This window comes from Balaenoptera physalus (assembly GCF_965194825.1).
Source record: "Balaenoptera physalus genome assembly, chromosome: 6".
NCBI lineage: Eukaryota > Metazoa > Chordata > Mammalia > Artiodactyla > Balaenopteridae > Balaenoptera > Balaenoptera physalus.
The window spans coordinates 106,939,732-106,960,372 of NC_138885.1; the positions used below are offsets into that span (position 1 = coordinate 106,939,732).

At 44.8% G+C, this 20,641-nt stretch overlaps 2 long non-coding RNA genes across 4 annotated transcripts in view; one reads left to right on the plus strand and one right to left on the minus strand.

Annotated features, from left to right (window-relative positions):
* The window catches only part of LOC309663493, a 29,294-nt gene extending 14,439 nt beyond the window's left edge, over window positions 1-14,855 (minus strand). The window contains exon 1 of the long non-coding RNA XR_014265318.1: window positions 3,473-14,855. This is a non-coding gene — a long non-coding RNA (uncharacterized lncRNA). The remainder of the gene's footprint in view (window positions 1-3,472) is intronic.
* A 78-nt stretch (window positions 14,856-14,933) lies between these two features.
* Window positions 14,934-20,641, plus strand: part of LOC309663486 — a 67,896-nt gene continuing 62,188 nt past the window's right edge. The window contains exons 1-2 of one of the 3 annotated variants that reach the window (XR_014265307.1): window positions 14,937-15,274; window positions 15,364-15,479. This is a non-coding gene — a long non-coding RNA (uncharacterized lncRNA). Of the gene's footprint in view, window positions 15,480-20,641 lie in introns of all 3 variants that reach the window. The other 2 variants (XR_014265305.1, XR_014265306.1) reach the window with 2 other exon arrangements.

A 20,641-nucleotide genomic window follows, 5' to 3' on the forward strand; every position in this document is an offset into this window, starting at 1 on the left:
TCTCAGGAGTTCTTCTCTCATTTCATCATCGTTGGCTCTCAGCCAAGCTTCACCCTCCCCTGAAAGGTTCTCCAACCTTCCTCAGAGGCTCCATTAGGCCTTCGTCAAGACTCACGTAAGCTACCTGTTTTCCTTGTTTACCTAATTTCTCATTTATTTGTGAATATTCACTCCTAACCTTTCTAAATAGAAAGTCATTGTTAATTTTGCCCCCTAGGAAGCTGACGCAGTGAGTACGCTCCAGGGGGGAAGTTAGGACATGTCAGTCAGGATCCCAGAAGCTCTATAGTCTGGGTGGACCTATGATGTTTCCTCAAAGGAGTGGCTATTAAGACTGCCTCACCTCAGCCAGGCATGAGGCTGACCTTACAAGCAACCTCAGACCTCCTCTGGGCCTAGAATTCTGACGAACATCATTGACAAATAGGTCCTGGCTCCATTTGCATTTTCCTGAGACTCTTTCCTCCTTTTTACCACAATGTTGTTCTCACCTCACCAATAGCCAATTGTTTCCTGAACCTACTCAGCAATGCTACTGGGTTGAATGGTGTTCCCCCCAATTTCATGTCTACCCAGAACCTGGGATTGTGACCTTATTTGGAAATAAGGCTTTTGCAGATATAATCAAGTTAAGATGAGGTCATACTGGATTAGGTTGGGCCCTCATCCAATGACTGATGTCCTGATAAGAAGAGGGAAATCTGGAACCAGAAGCACACAGAGGGAAGAAGCCAGAGATTGGAGTCATGCTGCCACAGCCAAGGAACACCACGGATTGCCAGCAAATACCAGAAGCTGGGAAGAAGCAAGGAAAGATCCTCCCTTAGAGCCTTCAGAGAGAGCATGGCCCTGCTAAAACCTTAATTTTTAACTTCTAGCTTCCAGGACTGTGATAGAATAAATTTCTGTTGTTTTAAGCCACTTAGTTTGTGGTAATGTGTTATGGCAACCCTAGGAAACTAATACAGCAACCAATCACTAATTTCCCCAAAACTCTAGCACAGGAGAAATAGACAATGGGAATCAGAGGGCATTTGACTTCTTTCTAGCTGACCTTCTTCATCTGCTCCTCGATTTCTGCTATGCATTAAACTGATGGTAGAGAATGAGTTTTAGGATTATAGGAGCATTTTAGAATTGTCTATCATCTGAAAGGTCATGGGCTATTGGTACTTTGGAACTCTTAGGAGTCAGGCTGAAATTGTTAATTATATAAATAAATAAATAGATAAATATTTTATTTTATATATATAAAATATATATGTATATACACACACACACACACACACACACACACACACACACACACACACACATATATATATATATATATATATATATATATATATATATATGCATACATAATCGCCTAATGTCTCTCTGGAGAATCCTGACTAATAAATTATATATATATATATATATATATATATGTGTGTGTGTGTGTGTGTGTGTGTGTGTGTGAGTGTGTGTGTATATAATTATATATATATGGAAGAGATTTATTATAAGGACTTGGCTCATGTGATTTTGGAGGCTAAGCAGGCCCAAAATCTGCAGTAGGCAAGCTGGAGACCCAGGAGTGCTGACGGTTTAGTTCCAGTCCAAGTCTGAAGGCCTGAGAACCAGGAGAGCTGATGGTATATATTCTAGTCTGAAAGCTGGCAAGTTCAAGACCCAGAAGAGCCAAGGTTTCAGTACTGGTCTGAAGGCTGGAAAAGACCAATGGGCCAGCTGAAGAAAGTAGGAGTGGTTCCCTCTCACTCAGCCTTTCTTTTCTATTCAGGTCTTCATCTGATTGGATGAGACCCACCCACATTAGGGAGGGCAATCTGCTTTGTTCTGTCTCCAATTCAAGAGTTAATGTCATCTGGAAACATCCTCACAGACTTACTCAGAATGATGTTTGGCCAAGTGTCTGAGCACCCACCAGTGGTCTAATCGAGCTGACAGATAAAATTAACCATCACAGCAACATATATATACAAGATCAGATCCATGTTGACTTTGGGTGACTATCCTCAAAAACACATGATTATCTTAATCAGGACAAAGGGTCAAAAACATAACTTTCCTCAGTGCCTTAGCTGGGGATCCCTGGGAAGTGTGAGACAAATACTTGTGTACAGGGAGTTTCTTTGAGAGTGTTATCCTAGGGAGCAGGAGAACAGGGCAGGGAAGTGAAATGTGGAAGGATAAAAAGCAATTCCAGCATGTGTTAAGGAGTTGGCCACCACTACAGGTCACTGGTGCTTGGTGCTACTGAGACATTTGGTAGAATCTTGTACAATATGTCTCAGAAGGACCTTCTAGGGGACAAAATAAAGAAGAGTTATTTCAACTCCCATTCCTTTTTGGTCAAAGGCAGTCCTGCATGCATTAACTTTCCTGCTCTTCCAGCATGTCTATGCTCCAGGGAAACACAGGTTTGCCATTGCCCCACCCCCGCAGTGCCAGAACAGCATGTGAAAGGCAGGTAGCACAGGGCTGAGACAACTGTGTCCACACAAAGGCTTTATGTTGCTGATGAGCATAGCAATGGCTGGAGGAAGAGGTGGGGTCAAGTAGGGGATTTGGAATGGTGTGCCGCAAGTGCCTAATATACCTGGGGACACTGTGGTAAACATGTGCCATTTTGTGTGGCTTCCTTTCTATTTTTGGTAAGAATGTCATCTTATAAGGCCAAGCCTACCTCTTGTTACAGCAGCTGAAAGTGTCAACACCCTAGAAACTAAGTAGGCTGGAAAAACAAAAGAGAACATCTGGGCCCATGTGCAGATGTCAGAAGGAGGACCTACCCCAGGCCTAGATGTAACAAATAAGAAATGCCAAGATACTGTTCTGATGTCAGAAATATTGATACAAACAGGTCTCAGGTAGAACAGGGAAGAAAATCACTCTTCTCCCCTGGGTGTCCTGCTCAGTTGCTTCATTTTCTGTTGTTTCCTGATAGGGTTTCTCTGTACAGCCCCATGTACAGGACTGCCTGGCTTAGGTCTAGAACCCAGCACTACATTCCCTCTGTAGCTCTTAGCACTCGTTCCTGATACAAAGCTTCTGATTGGCCCATCTATTATTTTGAGTCAGGCTACAAGTCTCTCTTTAGCTCATGGATGGACTGCCCTTGGGTCAAGGGTCCATTCTAGCCCAGTCGGTTATATTTGGGAATGGGGTCAGAAGGCATTCCCATTCTAGAGAATAGAGGCTAAGAATAGAGATTCCCTCAGAAGAGAGGGTACAGAGACAAAACAGAATATTCAAGTAAAGTATTTGTAGCTGAATATTGTGGTGTGGACTGGGAGTCAAGAGACTTGAGTTCAAGATCTGCTTTTGTCACATGCCTCTGTGAACCTAGGGCAATGAGGTTAAGTTCCCAATCTTCAAATCCTTCACATGAAAAAAAAAAAAAAAAATACGGGGCATGGGTCTGCAAATCTCTAAAAACCCTTCCAACTCTAGGATCTGCAGGACTCACCTAGAACCAAACTCGTCTCCTCACGGTGGAGGCAGAGCTGTGTTGTCACAATCTTGGCCTCTTTTAGGGAAGAGGGATTATCAGAAGCCTGGCACAGGCCCAGAGAAACCATCTTTCTCCAGGAGAGCTCCTTAGTAAAAATCTGTCAGAAGCTCCTCATCCACTTCTCCAGGACTCAGAAGACCTCACTCTTTTCTTCTTTCTTCCTCCTTAGAGGCATAAACAAGATGCAGAGAGCTCTGTTATTAGTAATTCAGGAAAACTTCAGGATGTTCCAGCTTAAATCCAGGTGTCCTCAGCTTTTAAACTCATTCTGAAGAAAATGGACATATTTGCTCTTTTTAACAGTTGCTACCATTTTGGCCATCAGTGAAGGTAAATTCATAGAAGGTAAGCCTCTTGAAAGAGGTGGGAGCCATGGCATTGGTGAGAAAACCTGACATTGAAGAAATCATTATCACTGTGTTCAGACTGTATGTTTAACTACTCCTTAATTATTTCAACTTGGAATGGGCCCTTCTCGCATTCTGCTATTGCTGAAGAAAGTCTTGATGAGGTCGTAAGACTAAACAAAACATTTTTCATGAGAAATTCTCTCCTTTAGGTAACAGCAGCATAGAAGTCATCTTGCTTCACTGTCTGACCTCAGTAAGAACAGCACACCTCTCAGCTTAAAAGCAGGAGTTGACCCTTTTCCCAGGAAAGATATTCCCATGGTCACTTGAGTCTAGCATCTAAGTCACGTAACCCCATCACACAGAAGGCCATAACCTTGTTTTGCCATTGATTCAGGTCATATCTTCTTTTTCTGATCTTTCATAAGGTGGAGGGACCATTTATTATGCTCTTTACAAAAATGCTTAAGGCTAGAATCACAGTGTGCTCTGGTTTCTAAGCCAGGGCTACCTACATGTGCAGTTACAGGGGTCAAGTTGTCTCTCAATCATCCCTGCTATTCCTAAAACTGTTCTTTAAGTTTCTTAGGTACTTCATGACAAGGAATTGAGTGAATGAAAATTGCTCTTCTAGAAACCCGACCATTAGGGAGGGAGCTTAATTTACCGCATCTACTGTTAGCTCCAAGTGGTGCACACTCCCTCCCATTAATAATTCCAGGAGGTCCAGCTGGCCCCACAAAGGTCTGCATGGACAATGGACACTTCCTTCAAGGGTCTGTTGTCTGCTGAGTTCCTGTCTCCAGGGACTTTCTGGGAAAAGGTCGTCACAAGTCACAGGGGTCTCTGTGAATTGTACCACCCACACAAGGTCTCAAGTTGTCCTTGACTTTCCCACCATAAGTTCTAAAATAAGAGGAAAAGCTACCAGGAAATAGGTCTGATGAGCTGTCTGACTAAGCAGAGGGGCAGAAATTGGTGGTGAGGAGATAGAGGGCAATAAGCATTGTCTCTGTTTCTGCTCCACCCTGCTGTTCTGGCTGAATGGACAATCTCTTCCCCGGCAAAGTATAAGACTTGGGAGGATCTTGAAGATCAAGTTCATCTTCAAGTTCATTTTACTAATATGACTCTGAAGGCTCCCAAAATTTGTGTTCATGGCAGATCCTTGAACACAAATGGCAGCTTGCAGTTCAGGTCCAACTCAGGTATAAAATTCTATTACATCACACTGCCCTCTGTACCATGACACCTGCTCCCAAAGGAGAAGGAAGATTGGACACACAAAGCAGCTCCAGGAAGACTCTTTCTAGCTGTTGACTCTTTGTTGACAATGATCAGCCTGAAGCTTTTTTCTCAACATGCACTGTTATATGTTTGTAGGTCCACAAGACTAAGCCCAAGTTTGGGAGCCATTTCCTCAGCTCTTTCTACCATCCTCCCTTCCTCCACCTTGATCATCTTTTTCCAGGCATTGGTCTATTCCAGTGTGGAGGGAAATGAATCTTGGTGGTAGGGGCATTGGAGTTGTGTATGCAGGGCTCTAGGACAATTTTGCCCATTTCACAATTCTGCTAAACATAATTTTCACTCTAATTTGTACCCTCCCTTTCCTATCTACCCCACCTTTGTTAGTGCCAAGGAATTGATCTGATGACACCTCATCTCTTTTTGTTTTCCCTTGTAACATGGACCTTATCCCCAAGGAAAGACTTAAGTAGCCTTTCCTTTTCCAAACCATGCCAAAGAGAGTAAAGAGAGACTAGCAAGTATAAGAGGGAAACTTTAATGAAAAATGGGATAGAATTGGAGATAGTGTCTAGTGCAATTTCATACTCTACTGATGAAGAAACTGAGACCCTGAGATGTCATCCGAATTCTGATATAATTAGCAGAGCTTAATAGTTCTCTTTGTACACAGAATGAAGTATTTTAGAGGTAAAGAGGCTATTTGTGTCTATCACAGGCTGAGAAGAGGAGGTGGAATATTAGGCGGCCACTTTCATATTTTGAAAAATTCTAAATGTCTCTTCCATTTTCTCTGACATCATACTTTAGAGTTATTTTTTATATCACAAACATGCTATAGTGAAAACCAGGTGGATAATACCAAGAAAATGAAAAGTTATCATTCTTAAGGCTCTTTAGTTTGAAAATATAGTGTAATTATTACTATTACTATTTTATTTTTTTGGTGGAGGCATGGTGAGGGCTAGCCTAAGAGTTACCATGTGAACACATTGTTCCCAGTTGAGATAGGACCATTAATTTCTTTGACATGTCAACATCACTCTGAAAAGAAGGTATTAGTCCATGGGGCTGGCACTGCTATCAAAAAGAAGGTCCTGAAGCCCCTGATTGGCTTGGTCAAGATTTTCCCAGTTGGCATTTGGGCATCTTTCTAGCTCTGGGTGACTCACCAGTGTTTAACACCTAATTTGGCCAACTGTCTGAAGTGAATATGCCTGATTTGAAGCGGAAAGTCAATTTATTATTTTACCTGCAGAAATGTAAGCACCAAGCAGGCCAATATTTCTGTCTTGGCATAACCAGGACATATTTAATAATAGTTTATGATGTGAGCAGCTCTTTTCTAGACATTACAGGGAATGCAAAGACATATAAGGCATGGTGTGTTACAAAAAGAGCTGGACATTCAGTAGCGCAGATGAAGAGGTTAAAAGCACAAGAGTTGAATGGTAATTATGGTAACATAGTCATTTGAAGAATGACACAAGAAAATAGAAAATAAAGGAGACATTGCAGGGAACTGTAGGGGCTAGATGGTTCATGGAGAAAGTGAGGTTTTGGCCGGGTCTTTGAAAATAAGTAGACCACTGATAAATGCAGTTGCAGGGAATAAGAGGAGTGAGAGGTGGAGGGGAAAGTAATTGCTCTGCCATGTAAGACTGAGCTGGATGAATACAATGGTCTGATCCTTATTAAGGAAGCTGAAAATTTCATCTTCCATCCCTGCAGAGCTAGAGCCTTATCTGAAGAACTGAGAGGGAAATACATCAGCCTGCAGGCTCAATCACCATCCACTGTGAGGTTAAAACAAAAACCCTTCCCTAGGCAAACCAATGCTATGATAAAAACAGAGCCATCACTCTGGCGCCCTATCCTTCTGACCTCTTTTTTGGCTTTCCAGAAATTTAGGAACTCACTCAAGTTGGGAAGTTTGGAGACCTGTGCCTGCTGGCTGGTCTGGCACAGACAGGCAAGGAAGGATGCTACCTAGAATGCAAGGTAGAGTGGGCTGGTCCACTGGGGGCACTGGGTGCTTCTCAACAAACTGTAAATGAATGAAAGAGGCTCCAAAAAGTCTCTAGTAAAGATGGATGGGGGAAGGGTCTTGGACAATGAGTGTCATTAATCCTTCATCTTTTTCTCTAAGTCCAGGGTCAGCAGCCCAAATAAACATGATGCCCCGCAGAGATGGTCCCGCAGCTAAATGGCTCTCAGCGGCTTGACTCAAAGTCACCTGGACAGGCCTGATGGAAATGCAGGACAACCCAGCCCTTCCCTAATGGGTTTTCCAGAGTCAATCCATCATTCTTCCCAGAGAAGGGGAGAATGAAAAATAGATCAGGTGCCACAGGACTGTGACCTGTGTTTCCTTGGAAATGGAAGCAGGTGAAGGAGAGAATGATAGAGTTGGGGGCCCTGGGGGATGCAGGCAACAGCACGTTCCTGGGTTCAAATGAGAAGGCTGAGATACCGGCCTGGAGGAAACCTGGCACTGACTGCCTCCAGGCAGGGCTCTTTCTGGGCACTGGGCAAGGCCCGTGGCTTTGGGAGCTGCCCTGGGCTGGCAGTGGTGCCAGGGCTCTATTCACCCTGAGAAATGTATTAATTAGTAAGTGGTTTTGGCCCAGAGAAGGTTGCCGTGGCTTCGGATGTGTATAGCAGAAAAGAGGCAAGTCCATCTACAGGCACCTCTAAGAAATTTCAAGCTCCTGTATGCCGAGAACAGCTTCCACTAGAGAGAAAGTGAGACCCTGGCAAAGTTGGATGGAGAAAATTCAGATGGCCATGCAAAGTAATACAAGTCCACCCATGCAGGACAGTAAAAACACCAATACCAGCCGAACAGAATCTGTGCTGCAGATAAGTAAGTTCATGGGAACAAAATGCAAAACAAAACAAAAAACCCTGCAAAGGGGGCTTCTCTGATCTTCTTCTGCTCTCTGCTTCCACTCTCTTTTATAAAGTGGCTGCAGAAAACATTTTGGTCTGGTTTAGCCATGGCTTGTCAGAGCTAGAAGACACCATCAAGACCTTCAGTCTCACTTTAACTGTCAGAGGGCAAGCTGAGGTCCAGAGAGCAGGATGGACTTTTCCTAGACCCCGTAACTGGCTAATGGCAGAGCTGGGAGGGGTGGGGTGTGGAAATAAGTTTTCATTCCCATCCCTGGATTCTTTTACCCACCTCACATTGGTACAATAAATATGTTCAAATTTACCTGCCCAACCGTGCAAACACAGTGGTTTCCAGAATAAGTAGGGCAGGATCTCAAGAACTACTGGTCTGAATGTGTTCCTGAACCTCAGGGCTGGGCAGACTCCAGCTGGGCACCCCTCCAGCCCCTCTCTCTGGGTTCCTCCTGGGTCTTGCCACTGACATTTTTCAGAACATCTGCCTTAAACTTGTCTTCCCCTCAGAAGAGGCAACTTCCCTGGCATTCAGGCCTACCTAAATCAGTCCAATTCAAGGACATAGATCCTGCTGAAAACTCTGGCAGCATCTTTATGAGTAGAGAGTAAAGGTTAAGGGAAAGGCAGGGAATTAAGTTATAAAGAAGGAAAAAAGAGGAGAGGAGAGAAACAAAGAGAAGAATGCAAGGCAATTCACATTCACTGTACACCAGGCCCAGATGTATAGATATTTCACTTACTCCTCAAAATAATCCTATTGTCATGTGCATGATTACAGTTGTAGTTGTATAATTTACAGAAAAGCTCACAGCCAGAAAATGGCAAAGAAGGACTTACAACCAGAGGTGATGGCTTTCTGGGTCTAGTGCTTTTCGCAATAACAAGGAGGAGAGGAAGGCAGACACTTTGGAGCTAGGACTAAGGCAAGAGAGGACCGTAGGAGAGAGGAGTGGGGCTTTGGGGCACCTGGGCTCTGAGACTGACCTCTACGTCCTTCCTTCATGTGTGGTATGGATGTTGTCACATGTCTACTATGACCTTGACTCTGTTCTAGGCATGAGGGTTACTGTAGAGACTTAGAGTGATGCTGATGGTGGGAGAAGTCCATCAATATAGTGGCCTGAGTTAAAGAAATAAGAACTTCAAGTCAGGGTAGTGCTGTGAAGAAAACAAAACAGGGCAGCGTGCCACAGAGAGAGCCTGGGAAAGGGTGTGGGATCACGTTTGGAAAGGTTGTTGGGAGGGACCCCTGGGAAGGTGACATTTGACCCAACATTTGAGTCATCAGAGTTACTGGACATGTGATGTTGCATCAGAGAATTTCCTTGGAAATGGAACAGCATTGTAGCCTGACCCTATTTGGGGGCCATGCAACCTATCCTGGCTGATGAACTTGGGCAGAGGCATTCTAGGTTGGGTGGGGAGTGAGATGCGTCTTCCACAGGTGTGGGCAAAAGGGGAGCCTGGTCTGCGGAGAATTAAAAATCAGTCATCAGTTCTAACACCGGGGATGATAAGGTATTCCTCCCACTACCTGCCCCATGGAGGAGTGGAGAAGGGGCCACTTGCCTTCAGGGGCAGCCCAGGAAGCAGGAGCTGGTACCTGGGGCTGCTTTAGAACCTTGGAAAGGGAAAATTACTTAGGAATCTCCCACCCCTTTTTATACCGGGAGGGAAGATTCACTCAAGGCCAGTGAGCCCTAAGGACCCTCGGGAATTGCCTCCACAATGCTGACCAGCCTCTAGACGAAGGCAGCCCACAGAACTGGTCCCTTGGGCCCATGGCTGAGGCCCACCTGCCCATGCTTCCTTCTCAGCATAACTGCTGTGAGAGGAATTTCCCATTCATGAGAGGAAGTCTACTTCTCTTTTCAGACGTCAGTGTAACCGACGTGTGTTAAAGGTCCCTTGCATCAGTTCTCTTAAATAGCAATTAAGCACTTGTCTGAGCAAACCAGAGGCATCCGGAGCACAGGCTTCCCTCAAACCTTGGGACCTGGGAGAGGCTGTGAAAAGAAGAAGAACAAGGAGGGGGTTGAGGGGAGGGGCCGCGGCTTCAGGAAACTGAGCAGAACTCCCTGAACCGTGAAAGCAGAAGTGTCAGCAGACAGAGGGGGCCATACCATGAATGCCTCAGTGAGGTGGCCGAATACCAGACTTTGCCCATCACCTGCAGTCAGGTTGTCCCTCCCTCTGTGGGCCTTGCCCTCCCCTCTCTCCCTCTCATTCTGTTTCTCTTTCCTCCTCATTCCCTCTCCCTCTCCTTCCTCTCTCATCTTCACTCTCCCCCAGATCCTGTTCTACCAATTCTCTCTGGCATTATCCTCTGGAAGGGTCCTGATCCGGAGGGGTCTGACCACCTGGATTTAAATGTCAACTCCACCACTTTCTTAGCTCTTGGTCTTAGAATAATTTCCTGAGCTGAAGTTTTTCTCATCTGAAAATGAAGAAAATCATGCCCAGCTCAGGGTATTGAGTTTGTTGGGAGGAATCAAACAGATAACATTTACAAACTGTGAACCACAGTGCGGCCATCCACAATCAATGCTTGTTGATGATAGCCCCTTTCCTAATGAGTCTCAGGGAAGTGTAACACAGCCTTTGAAACCCAATAAGCATTCAGTGCAGCTTCACCAAATTCCCATGAGGGAGCTCAGGATCTTGTCTCCATTTTATGGATGAGGAAACTGAGGCTCAAAGACGTTAAGCACCCTGGACAGGTACTTTATATAAAGTCTATTTTTAAATAAATAAATTCCACCTATGATATCACCAGCTAAGGTGCTTAGGGAGATGTCTATGCATTAGGCTCTATTCTGCTTCCCTGATTTCTTCCCCCAGACACCATTTTCCACATATCCAACATTACAGCATTTCAATTACAACCCCAAGTTATGGTAACCTAAGATCAGCCTCTTCCAACTCCTGTGTAATTCTTGAAGAAGCTAAAATCTCAGGTTTCTCACTGGTAAGAAAACTCAGGAAGTGAGCCGACTTCTCACGCGCCCCTCTGTCCCGGCCTCCTCTTCTCCAGGCTGACCCAGCTGACACCTCCGTCTTTCTCAGAGACTCTTCTTGGACAATCCTTTCATCCTCTTTACGGTTTCTGACCCAATTTTACTTATTTTTTTTTAAATTTAAAATCTTGATTAAATCTTGCAATTGTTTATATTGTTGCACAACCAAAGCGTTAGTCACAATTTAGGGAGCTGATTTCATGTAACTGAATTCTATGGTGTTTATTACTGTTAAGTACCTTCTTCCAGAAATTGGAGAGATGCTCCATTCTCCACGACACACACATCCTCCACCCTGTTCTCTTCCTGTGTAGCCCAAACCACAATTTGTAACTGAGTGTTTATTTTGTGTTTAATGTTTATCTCTTCTCCCATGCTCTAAGGCACTATGAGGGCAGGGATCACATCTGTTTTGTTTCCCCCAGCATTTGTTGTATACCCAGCATCTTATACTCAATAACTCAATCGTCTGAACTCTGGCTGCACATTAAATCATCAGAGGAGTTAACAAGTAAACAAACAAGAAACTTACTGATGCTTGTCCAGACCTTCTGAACCAATCAGTCTGGGAGGCACCTGGGCATCTGTAATTTTAAAGGTCCTGTAAGTGATTCTTGCTCAAGTAGAGCCACTGGTTCTAGGCACGGTGACTTGCTGCTCTGTACATTTTGTCTACCTGTCTCCTCTCCCCGGCACCAGTTTCTGTTCCCGCGTTGTTGGCTCTGCCCAATCCCTCATGCGCCCGCTTTGGCCTGACACGTTCCTGAACCCACCCTAACACATTCCTCCTTTGCTTTAAACCGCTGTTTATGGCTGCCTACCTCCAAGACGCAGCTCCCGATGAAAACTGTGCAGACTCTGGGTCTCCTGTGTAATTCCGAGCCTGGCCCACCTCCTTAAAATTCTTTTATATTATTTTCCACAAGCATGTGCTTCTGTTGACAGTTTCATAAGTGCGACTGATCTTGAGTTCCTTGACCTTTGCTGTGGTCCAGAGGCTAAGGTGGCAGGAATGGCTTCCATTCCCACAGTTTGAAATGTGTAACTTGAAAGTGGGACAAAAGGAGACTCTGGTCAAACCTCAGAAACTAGAGATGGGAGAGCAGGCGGGCAGAGTGGGTGTCTGGATCTGGCCTATTACAGATGATGTGCCAGAGCAGGCCGAGAAAAGGGTGGACAAGAAAAGGGTCTTCATTGCCCTTTCCTGGCTTTGAGGATTTAAATCCAGCCTATGGAAGATCAGACTTTCAGCCTACCACCCAGGAAGATACATCCGATCTACAGGGTGGATGCTATGGGGGCAAACTCAGCTCAGTGAAAGGAAATACCCTATTGTCAGAGCCGTCCTGTAGGCCAGTGAGGGTTTCCCAGAACCAACCATTTGCAAACTAGTCTCTTGGTTTGTGCCATATTTCTGCACCACCTGTGCTATTATCTACCTAATATTTTATATTTATCTAGTATTTTCTTTAAAGCAACTTTAAACCAATCTGCTTTGTTTTATTTATTCTTGTCTTTAAAAAATACCTATGGAATCATAGGTTAGGTGTGTAAGTGACTGATACATACATACGTATAAGGTAATATACACATATATGTTTTTTCTAAATGTATGGAAGGTGATACTCCAGTATAGATACTGGTGGACTTTGATGGGAAATATGGTGGCCTTCTTTACTCCCCTCGTGAACCTGGGCCAGTGTGATAAGGTCAGATGAATCACTGATTTCTAGCTTGGGGACGTTCCTCAGCATCCCCGAGCTTCAATTTTCTCAAACACTGTATTCATCTCATGGGCTCTTGAGAGGATGAAAGGAATGAATACACATGTAGCAGGTATCGGTTATTAGCCATGCCACTCAGAGCCCTTGCTATTCCTCACTTTCTAGCTCAGATTAGGAGAAGGGTGAGGGGGTTCCTGCAGGGGGAGAATACATTTCTGGAGCTGGGTCTGGTGGGAGTATAGGGGGTCGAGAGCAGAGATTACAAACCAGCCTCCCATCTTCCGCTCTCGGTTATACTTCATTTGGATTTAACTGTACTTTTAAAATCTCGGGATGTGAACGCATGCCTGTGGTCTGGGCATGCACCTTCCTCCTCACTGCCCTCCCTTTTCCTACTGTCTTTACGGGGGTTGCATCCTTCCTGGACACCCAGCCCTCATGATGTGTGAGTGTGCTTGTGGGATGTTTCTGTGTGTGGTGTGTGTGTGCACAGTCTCTGTGTGGTATGTGTGTGTGTATGTGTGGTCTGTGTGTATGGTGTGTGTGTGTGCTCTGTGGTGTTTTTGTACATGTGTGTGTGCATGGTAGGTGCATATGGTATGTGTGTGTAGTGTATGCGGTGTTTAGTGTATGCGGTGTGCTGTGTTTGTAGCAACTCTGGGGGCAAAATCCCCTGAAGACACAGTTTCGGCCACTTCTGGGGCCTCTGGCCTCCCTTAGTCCGAAGCTCTTCCCAGCCCGTCCTCCTCCGCTTCTCCCACCTCCACCCCCAGGACTGCTCCTCTTTCTGCTTTCAGCCCCAAACCAAGATTCGCTTTCACAGGCCCTTTATGTCGCTGGAGCAGTGCCTCTCCTGGAGCCCGGCCCTCCCTCCTTTTCTGAAGGCCCTCAACCCCTGGGCAGGGTGTCAGAATTTCACTGTGATCTGTTGTTCCCTGGAACCAGAATCACTTAATCTCATCAAGGGGAAAGTCAGAAAGTGTGCTGTTTACCTAATAATAATAATTAGCTCTGAGGAGCTGCATCTACACACACAATTGTTTAACCCAAATACAAGACCATTTCACTGGGGGTCCCCCAGACAGGAAACATGCTTTAGGGCATCAGCAGGGCCAGGCATGGGGAGCGATTTGCCAGGGTTTCACTTGGGGTTAATAATTCCTCCACCACCATGACCAGCGGTGCTGGCTAACCTCAGGTTTCGATCCAGATGTTCTCCAAACTAGACCCCCATTTGTCACTTTCCCTCCCTGAGCTCTATGAGTTTGTGTTGCTGTTTCTGTGTTTTCCAAACAACTTATTCATGAACTATATGTACTTTTCCCCATGAAATGCCAATAGAACTGTGAGGACAAAGTGAAGAAGATTCCTCCCGTTTGGATTCTGGGCTGTAAACCAGGTTTCTGTAGAGGCCAGTCATTTAGGGGCGATTAAGTGTGTGTGTTTAGAACCTGCGCCTTAGCTAGAATGATCGATTAACATAACTCCTGGACTTCATGGTGTCTGGGGGAAAGCTGAAGTCAAAAAATGTTCCACACACAAATGCCCAGTACTTCGGGGCTACAAATAGTTTAAAGACTTTCATTACAGCTTTTGTGAGCTTCCAGCCTGGGGTCTCTGGCTTGTGACCATGGAAGAAGCATTGGGTTTGGCCCTGGGAGAAATTCAGCTGAAAGGACAAGGGCTCAAGGGAGCTTTCCTGTATCTGTCAGGAATCAGAGGCTCACTTGCTCCTTAACTCCTTGGAAAGCACCTTGGGGAAGGATTAAGAGTCAGGAACTACAATGGCAATCATATTGCAATATATAAATTATCAAATCAACATGTTGTATACCTTAAACTTACACAATGTTACATGTCAAATATTTTTCAATTATAAAAAAATGTAAAAAAATGTCAGGTGCCCTGTGAATACATAGTCTTGGATCTCACTGGAGAAGATGTGGAAAGCGGGAGATGTCACTCAAAAATCTGGATTTCTGGCTTCTTTTTAAAAGTCCTGAAAGTCAAGCCCCCGTGGTCCACATTCCCACTCACACCCCTAGTAAGATTCCCTCTCCAGCCAGGCATGGACCTGTGATTTGCCTTGGCTCCCACCCTCCCTCCCATCCCTGCTCTGGCTGTCTCCTCTCCTGGGAGACTGAGGTCCTACCAGATGAAGCTGATGGGACATCCCCCCGCCAGGATGAGAGAGTGATGGAAAGTTGTGAGTATCAGAGGCTGAGCGGGGGGAGTGTTGATGCCCCAGGAATGAAAGTCAGATGTTAAGAAACCACTTCCTGCAGCCAGAATTGTGACAGCCTGTGACGGAAGGCTAAAGGAAAACTACTGAGGGCTCCATCCCTAAAGAAACTTCAGAAAGCGGAGGCCAGCTGTCTGACACGGTCACAGGGAGTTCTTGCCCCGAGGCAAGAATAATTCCTCCCAGTTCCTTTCAGCCATAGGGTTCTTATTCTAAGAGAAATGTTGAGACAGGCGGATGAGAATTTGCTCTGATTTCTTTAAGAAGTAAGCTGCTAAATAATCCTTGGTCCCTACACATTCTTCCCTTTTGTGCTCAGCTAAAAAAAAAAAAAGACTTGATTTTTTTCTTCCAGAAAGTGCAGTTAGTATCACACTGTGAGGGGGAAGAGAAGACTAGAGGATGAAGATGGGGCAGAGGAGAAACCATGAGCAGGATACTCTCAGGGAATGAAACCAAGCAGCGAGAAAGGTAGGCGTCTTTGCAGAGAAAGCTCTCTCGGACAAAGCAAGTTTTGTGTCAATGCCAGTGAACGCTGCATATTCATTGAAAAAAATATGACTTAATTAATCTAGGGAAGGAGTATGGACTGACCTGGCCACCAACTCATTCAGAATAAGACTGTACTACGTTTTATGGGAGAGCTGCTAATGTCCAGGTGGAAGGGAGATGGTGAGGGAGACAGGTCAGGCATTACTCGGATGAGGATGCTGGAGGGTTCCACAGCGGGGTGGCCTCCATGACTCGTGGAAGAAACCAAGAGATATTTGGGACAGCCTCCCAGCATGTGGATTGGAGCACAATGTCAGTGCAAGGACTTCCATTTTTTTTTTTTTTTGGAACGAGACCAGGCTTTGAAAATATAAGAAAAAGGAAAGAGAAGGAAGCAGAACATAAGAATGTCCGTGGGAGCTGGTGAAAACAGAGCGTGGTGCTGAGGCAGGACTGAGATGGAGAGCATTTGTCCCAGGGCAACTGTCTCCACGTTCTCACCTGAGATATTTGTAACTATCTCAAGTAGTTGCAACCAGATACTGTGGTCTATATATACTTTTCTTGTGATTTTTTTTCCTTCTTAGCTTAAAGGAATGCACTCAGAGCGATGCAGATAAACTGATAAGCAGAGTAAGCACTTGCTAAGGGTCACCGAGTAGAAATAGAGATGGGGGGAGCCTAGAGAGAGGTGGCTGACATTTCAGCCTTCGTTATATGATTTTCAGGTCGGATCCTTCTAGGTCTTCCTGTAAGGCTGGTGCCTCCTGGGCTGGCAGGGGCAGATGAACCAGACTCATCAGTAAGAAGGGGCACCTCAATGTGGGGAGGATGGCACAGCCAAGGCAAGAGAGGCCCTGGGTACTTCCCAGGAGGCAGGGAAGGTATTTTTTTTTTTTTTTTTAAGATTTTTTTTGATGCGGACCATTTTTTAAAGTCTTTATTGAATTTGTTGCAATATTGTTTCTGTTTTATGTTTTGATTTTTTGGCCACGAGGCACGTGGGATCTTAGCTCCCTGACCAGGGATCGAACTCACTCCCCCTGTATTGGAAGGCGAAGTCTTAACCACTGGACCGCCAGGGAAGTCCCATATCATTCATTTTTAAGTCCAGTTAGTCTATGGTTGAAAGGGGGCCCCAGAGATTTGAACTAATATGTCTAATTCACGTGGCTACTTGAGGCCAGGGCAAATGCAGCCTTTTCGTTTGTGGAGAAGGTGTTCTCTGAGCCTAACACAAGTGATCTTCCATATTGAGAAATGCACTGACAACCATCCTTCTGAAGTTTGAGGTCCTGGAAGGGTCAAGAGCTGAGAAAGTCCTAAGGACTGTGGGTGCTGCAGCCCCTTTTTCTAAGGACAAAGGCCAGAACTTGAAAACTTTCTGGACTTGGGACAGGACCACACAGAGGCCGAGGGTTCCAGGCTAGGAGCTTTTGACTTTTAACTCTCCGTAGGCTGACGTATGGGTGGGGTGGAGGTCTGAGGCCCCTCTCAGCTCACAGAGGCAGTGGTTCTAGACTTCTCACCCTCTCCAAGCCAGCAACACTGTGTGTCCTGGGAACGCAAGAGTCACTCTTGTAGGACTGGAAAAGAAGACACCTGTCTTTTCTGGCACTATCTTTAATAAATAGACTCAGGAAATTGGGTATAAGTCAGAGTGCTGGTTCTATGAGCTATGTGACCTCAGGCAGGGGACTAGCATCTTGGAGCTCAATTTCATCAGACACACAAAGAAGGTGGGTTGAATGATATCTAAGCAACCTTCTGACCACAGTATTTTATGATTCTGTGTTCTGTGACCCCTGTCTTCCTTGGGAGGCCCTTCAATCATTCTTTTCATTACTATTGCCTTTGTTCATATTAATAATTGCTTTTTATTATTACTCCTCAGTCTGCTTGACTGATTGGAGCACAAGGACAATCAGTCCTTATGACAAGGACAGCAGCCAGGCATGGTTTAAGCAGTCATGGTTGAAACAGAAATTCTGCAAGAGCTGAAGTGACAGTCACTAATGCTCCCACCCTCCAGGGCTCATCCAGCAGACTTTTTCTCCTGGGTAGGGCAGGAGTCTGAGGTGATCCCAGGTTGCATGAGGGAAGCATGACTTTGTCATTTGGGGAAAAAGGGTCCAGTGTCCTGTTTTTGCTCAGGGGAGATGGCAGCTCTTTGAAATTTTATGCTTAAATTTAGTGCTGATTTGGGAGGATTTTGAAGAGGCAGCATGGAGTACTGGATAAGAACACGAGCTCTAGAGGCAGAATGAAGGATTGCATATTCCAGCTCCCCTACCTGATTAACTGTGCATACTCAGAGAAGTTACTTCTTCTCTGTGTCTCAGTTTTCTCATCTGTAAAATGGGAATAATCCCAGGTCCTATTTCACAGGGCTATTGGAGGATTGAGTTAATACATGTTAGAGCAAAGCCTGACTAATAGTGACTATTGTGATGATCTTCTCAACCACCTTGTTACACAAATAATAGGAGTGAGGCTGAGAGAGAGAGAGAGAGAGAGAGAGAGAGAGAATGAGAGTGACTTGACCATGAGCACATGGCCAGTGGTGGCAGAGTTGGATGAATGCTTTGTTCTCCTGATTTGGTGGTGGTCTTGAGGGTCACGTTACCTCCCTGGATTTCCTATAATATACTCCAAACAATCTTTCTAAACGTGTGTCCCCTACTCCCAGCACTGATCGCAGCCAGCCAGCCCGGCTGTCCCAGTGTTGCCTGCACACACGCAGCAGTCCAGCTTCCCCATCTCTACCCTGGGATTTCCTTCCTGTTTTTCTCTACCACTTTCGGGGAGCACATCCAAGCCACTCCTGGAAGTGTGGACACTTCCCAGACTCCTCCAAGGCACAGCCCCCTCTAAATGCCCTTATTCCTATTGCCTGTGCTTCACCTTAAGGTATGGGTCACCTTTGCATGGTCATTGTCACCTGGTCCCTGCTGTCAAGAGCTTTGTGGGCACTCTCATTTGGGGCTTAACACCTACTGAACTTCACCCTCTCTTGCTGGAAGCTTCCCTCCTGCACTCCCATGACCTAGTATCCTGCCCTAATTCTCTCCTTCCTCTGCTGCAAATGAGACGGGTGGTGGCAGAGCCCACTGCTCTGTACTCCTTTTCACACTGAACACTTCTGCTTACTTGCTGATGAAAATCCAGCCAAGCAGCCCCTCCTTCATGAGCACAAAGAGAAACTCAACTAATGGAGACGTAGACGTAGAGAATGGGCTTGAGGACATGCTGGGGGAGGGGGAATCTGGGACGAAGTGAGAGTAGCAGCGACATATATACACTATCATGTAAAATAGATAGCTAGTGGGAAGCAACAGCATAGCACAGGGAGATCATCTTGGTGCTTTGCGACAACCTAGAGGAGTGGGATAGGGAGGGTAGGAGGGAGACGCAAGAGGGAGGGGATATGGGGATATATGTATGCATATAGCTGATTCACTTTGTTGTACAACAGAAACTAACACAGTATTATGAAACAATTATACCCCAATAAAGATCTATTAAAAAAAAAAAAACTAGGGATCTCTGTGATTCTAAGACAGCCCAGCGCTCATGAGCCCTTATAAGAGGAAACACTTACAATAGGGTTGGAATTAAAGTATTTTCCCCAGCACACAACTATGTGTTGACTCTTTTCAAAGAAGCAGGTTAAGGAGCAAAGAACTGAATTTCCATTTTAACTACTGGTTTGCAGTTGCACAAGTCATTTTCCAAACTCTTCTTTCTCTCTTTTTTTATTTAACATCTTTATTGGAGTATAATTGCTTTACAATGGTGTGTTACTTTCTGCCGTATGACAAAGTGAGTCAGCTATATGTATACATGTATCCCCATATCCCCTCCCTCTTTCATCTCCCTCCCACCCTCCCTATCCCACCCCTCTAGGTGGACACAAAGCACCGAGCTGATCTCACTGTGCTATGCTGCTGCTTCCCACTAGCTATCTATTTTACATTTGGTAGTGTATATATGTTCATGCCACTCTCTCACTTCGTCCCACCTTCCCCTTCCCCTTCCCCATGTCCTCAAGTCCATTCCCTATGTCTGTGTCTTTATTTCTGTCCTGCCCCTAGGTTCTTCAGAACCATTGTTTTTTTGATTCCATATATATGTGTTAGCATATGGTATTTCTTTTTCTCTTTCTGACTTACTTCACTTTGTATGACAGACTCTAGGTCCATCCACCTCACGACAAATAACTCAATTTCGTTTCCTTTTATGGCTGAGTAATATTTCATTGTATATATGTGCCACATCTTCTTTATCCATTCATCTACAGATGGATGCTTAGGTTGCTTCCATGTCCTGGCTATTGTAAATAGAGCTGCAGTGAACATTGTGGTATATAACTCTTGAATTATGGTTTTCTCAGGGTATATGCCCAGTAGTGGGATTGCTGGGTCGTATGGTAGTTCTATTTTTAGCTTTTTAAGGAACCTCCATACTGTTCTCCATAGTGGCTGTATCAATTTACATTCCCACCAACAGTGCAAGAGGGTTCCCTTTTCTCCACAACCTCTCCAGCATTTATGGTTTGTAGGTTTTTTGATGATGGCCATTTGGAGCGGTGTGAGGCAATACCTCATTGTAGTTTTGATTTGAATTTCTCTAATGATTAGTGATGTTGAGCATTCTTTCATGTGTTTGTTGGCAATCTGTATACCTTCTCTGGAGAAATGTCTATTTAGGTCTTCTGCCCATTTTTGGATTGGGTTGTTTGTTTTTTGATATTAAGCTGCATGAACTGCTTATATATTTTGGAGATTAATCCTTTGTCAGTTGCTTTGTTTGCAAATATTTTCTCCCATTCTGAGGGTTTTTGTTTGTGTGTCTTGTTTATGGTTTCTTGGCTGTGCAAAAGCTTTTAAGTTTCATTAGGCCCCATTTGTTTATTTTTGTTTTAATTTCCATTTCTCTAGGAGGTGGGTCAAAAAGAATCTTGCTGTGATTTATGTCATAGAGTGTTCTGCCTATGTTTTCCTCTAAGAGTTTTATAGTGTCTGGCCTTACATTTAGGTCTTTAAACCATTTTGAGTTTCTTTTTGTGTATTGTGTTAGGGAGTGTTCTAATTTCATTCTTTTACATGTAGCAGTCCAGTTTTCCCAGCACCACTTATTGA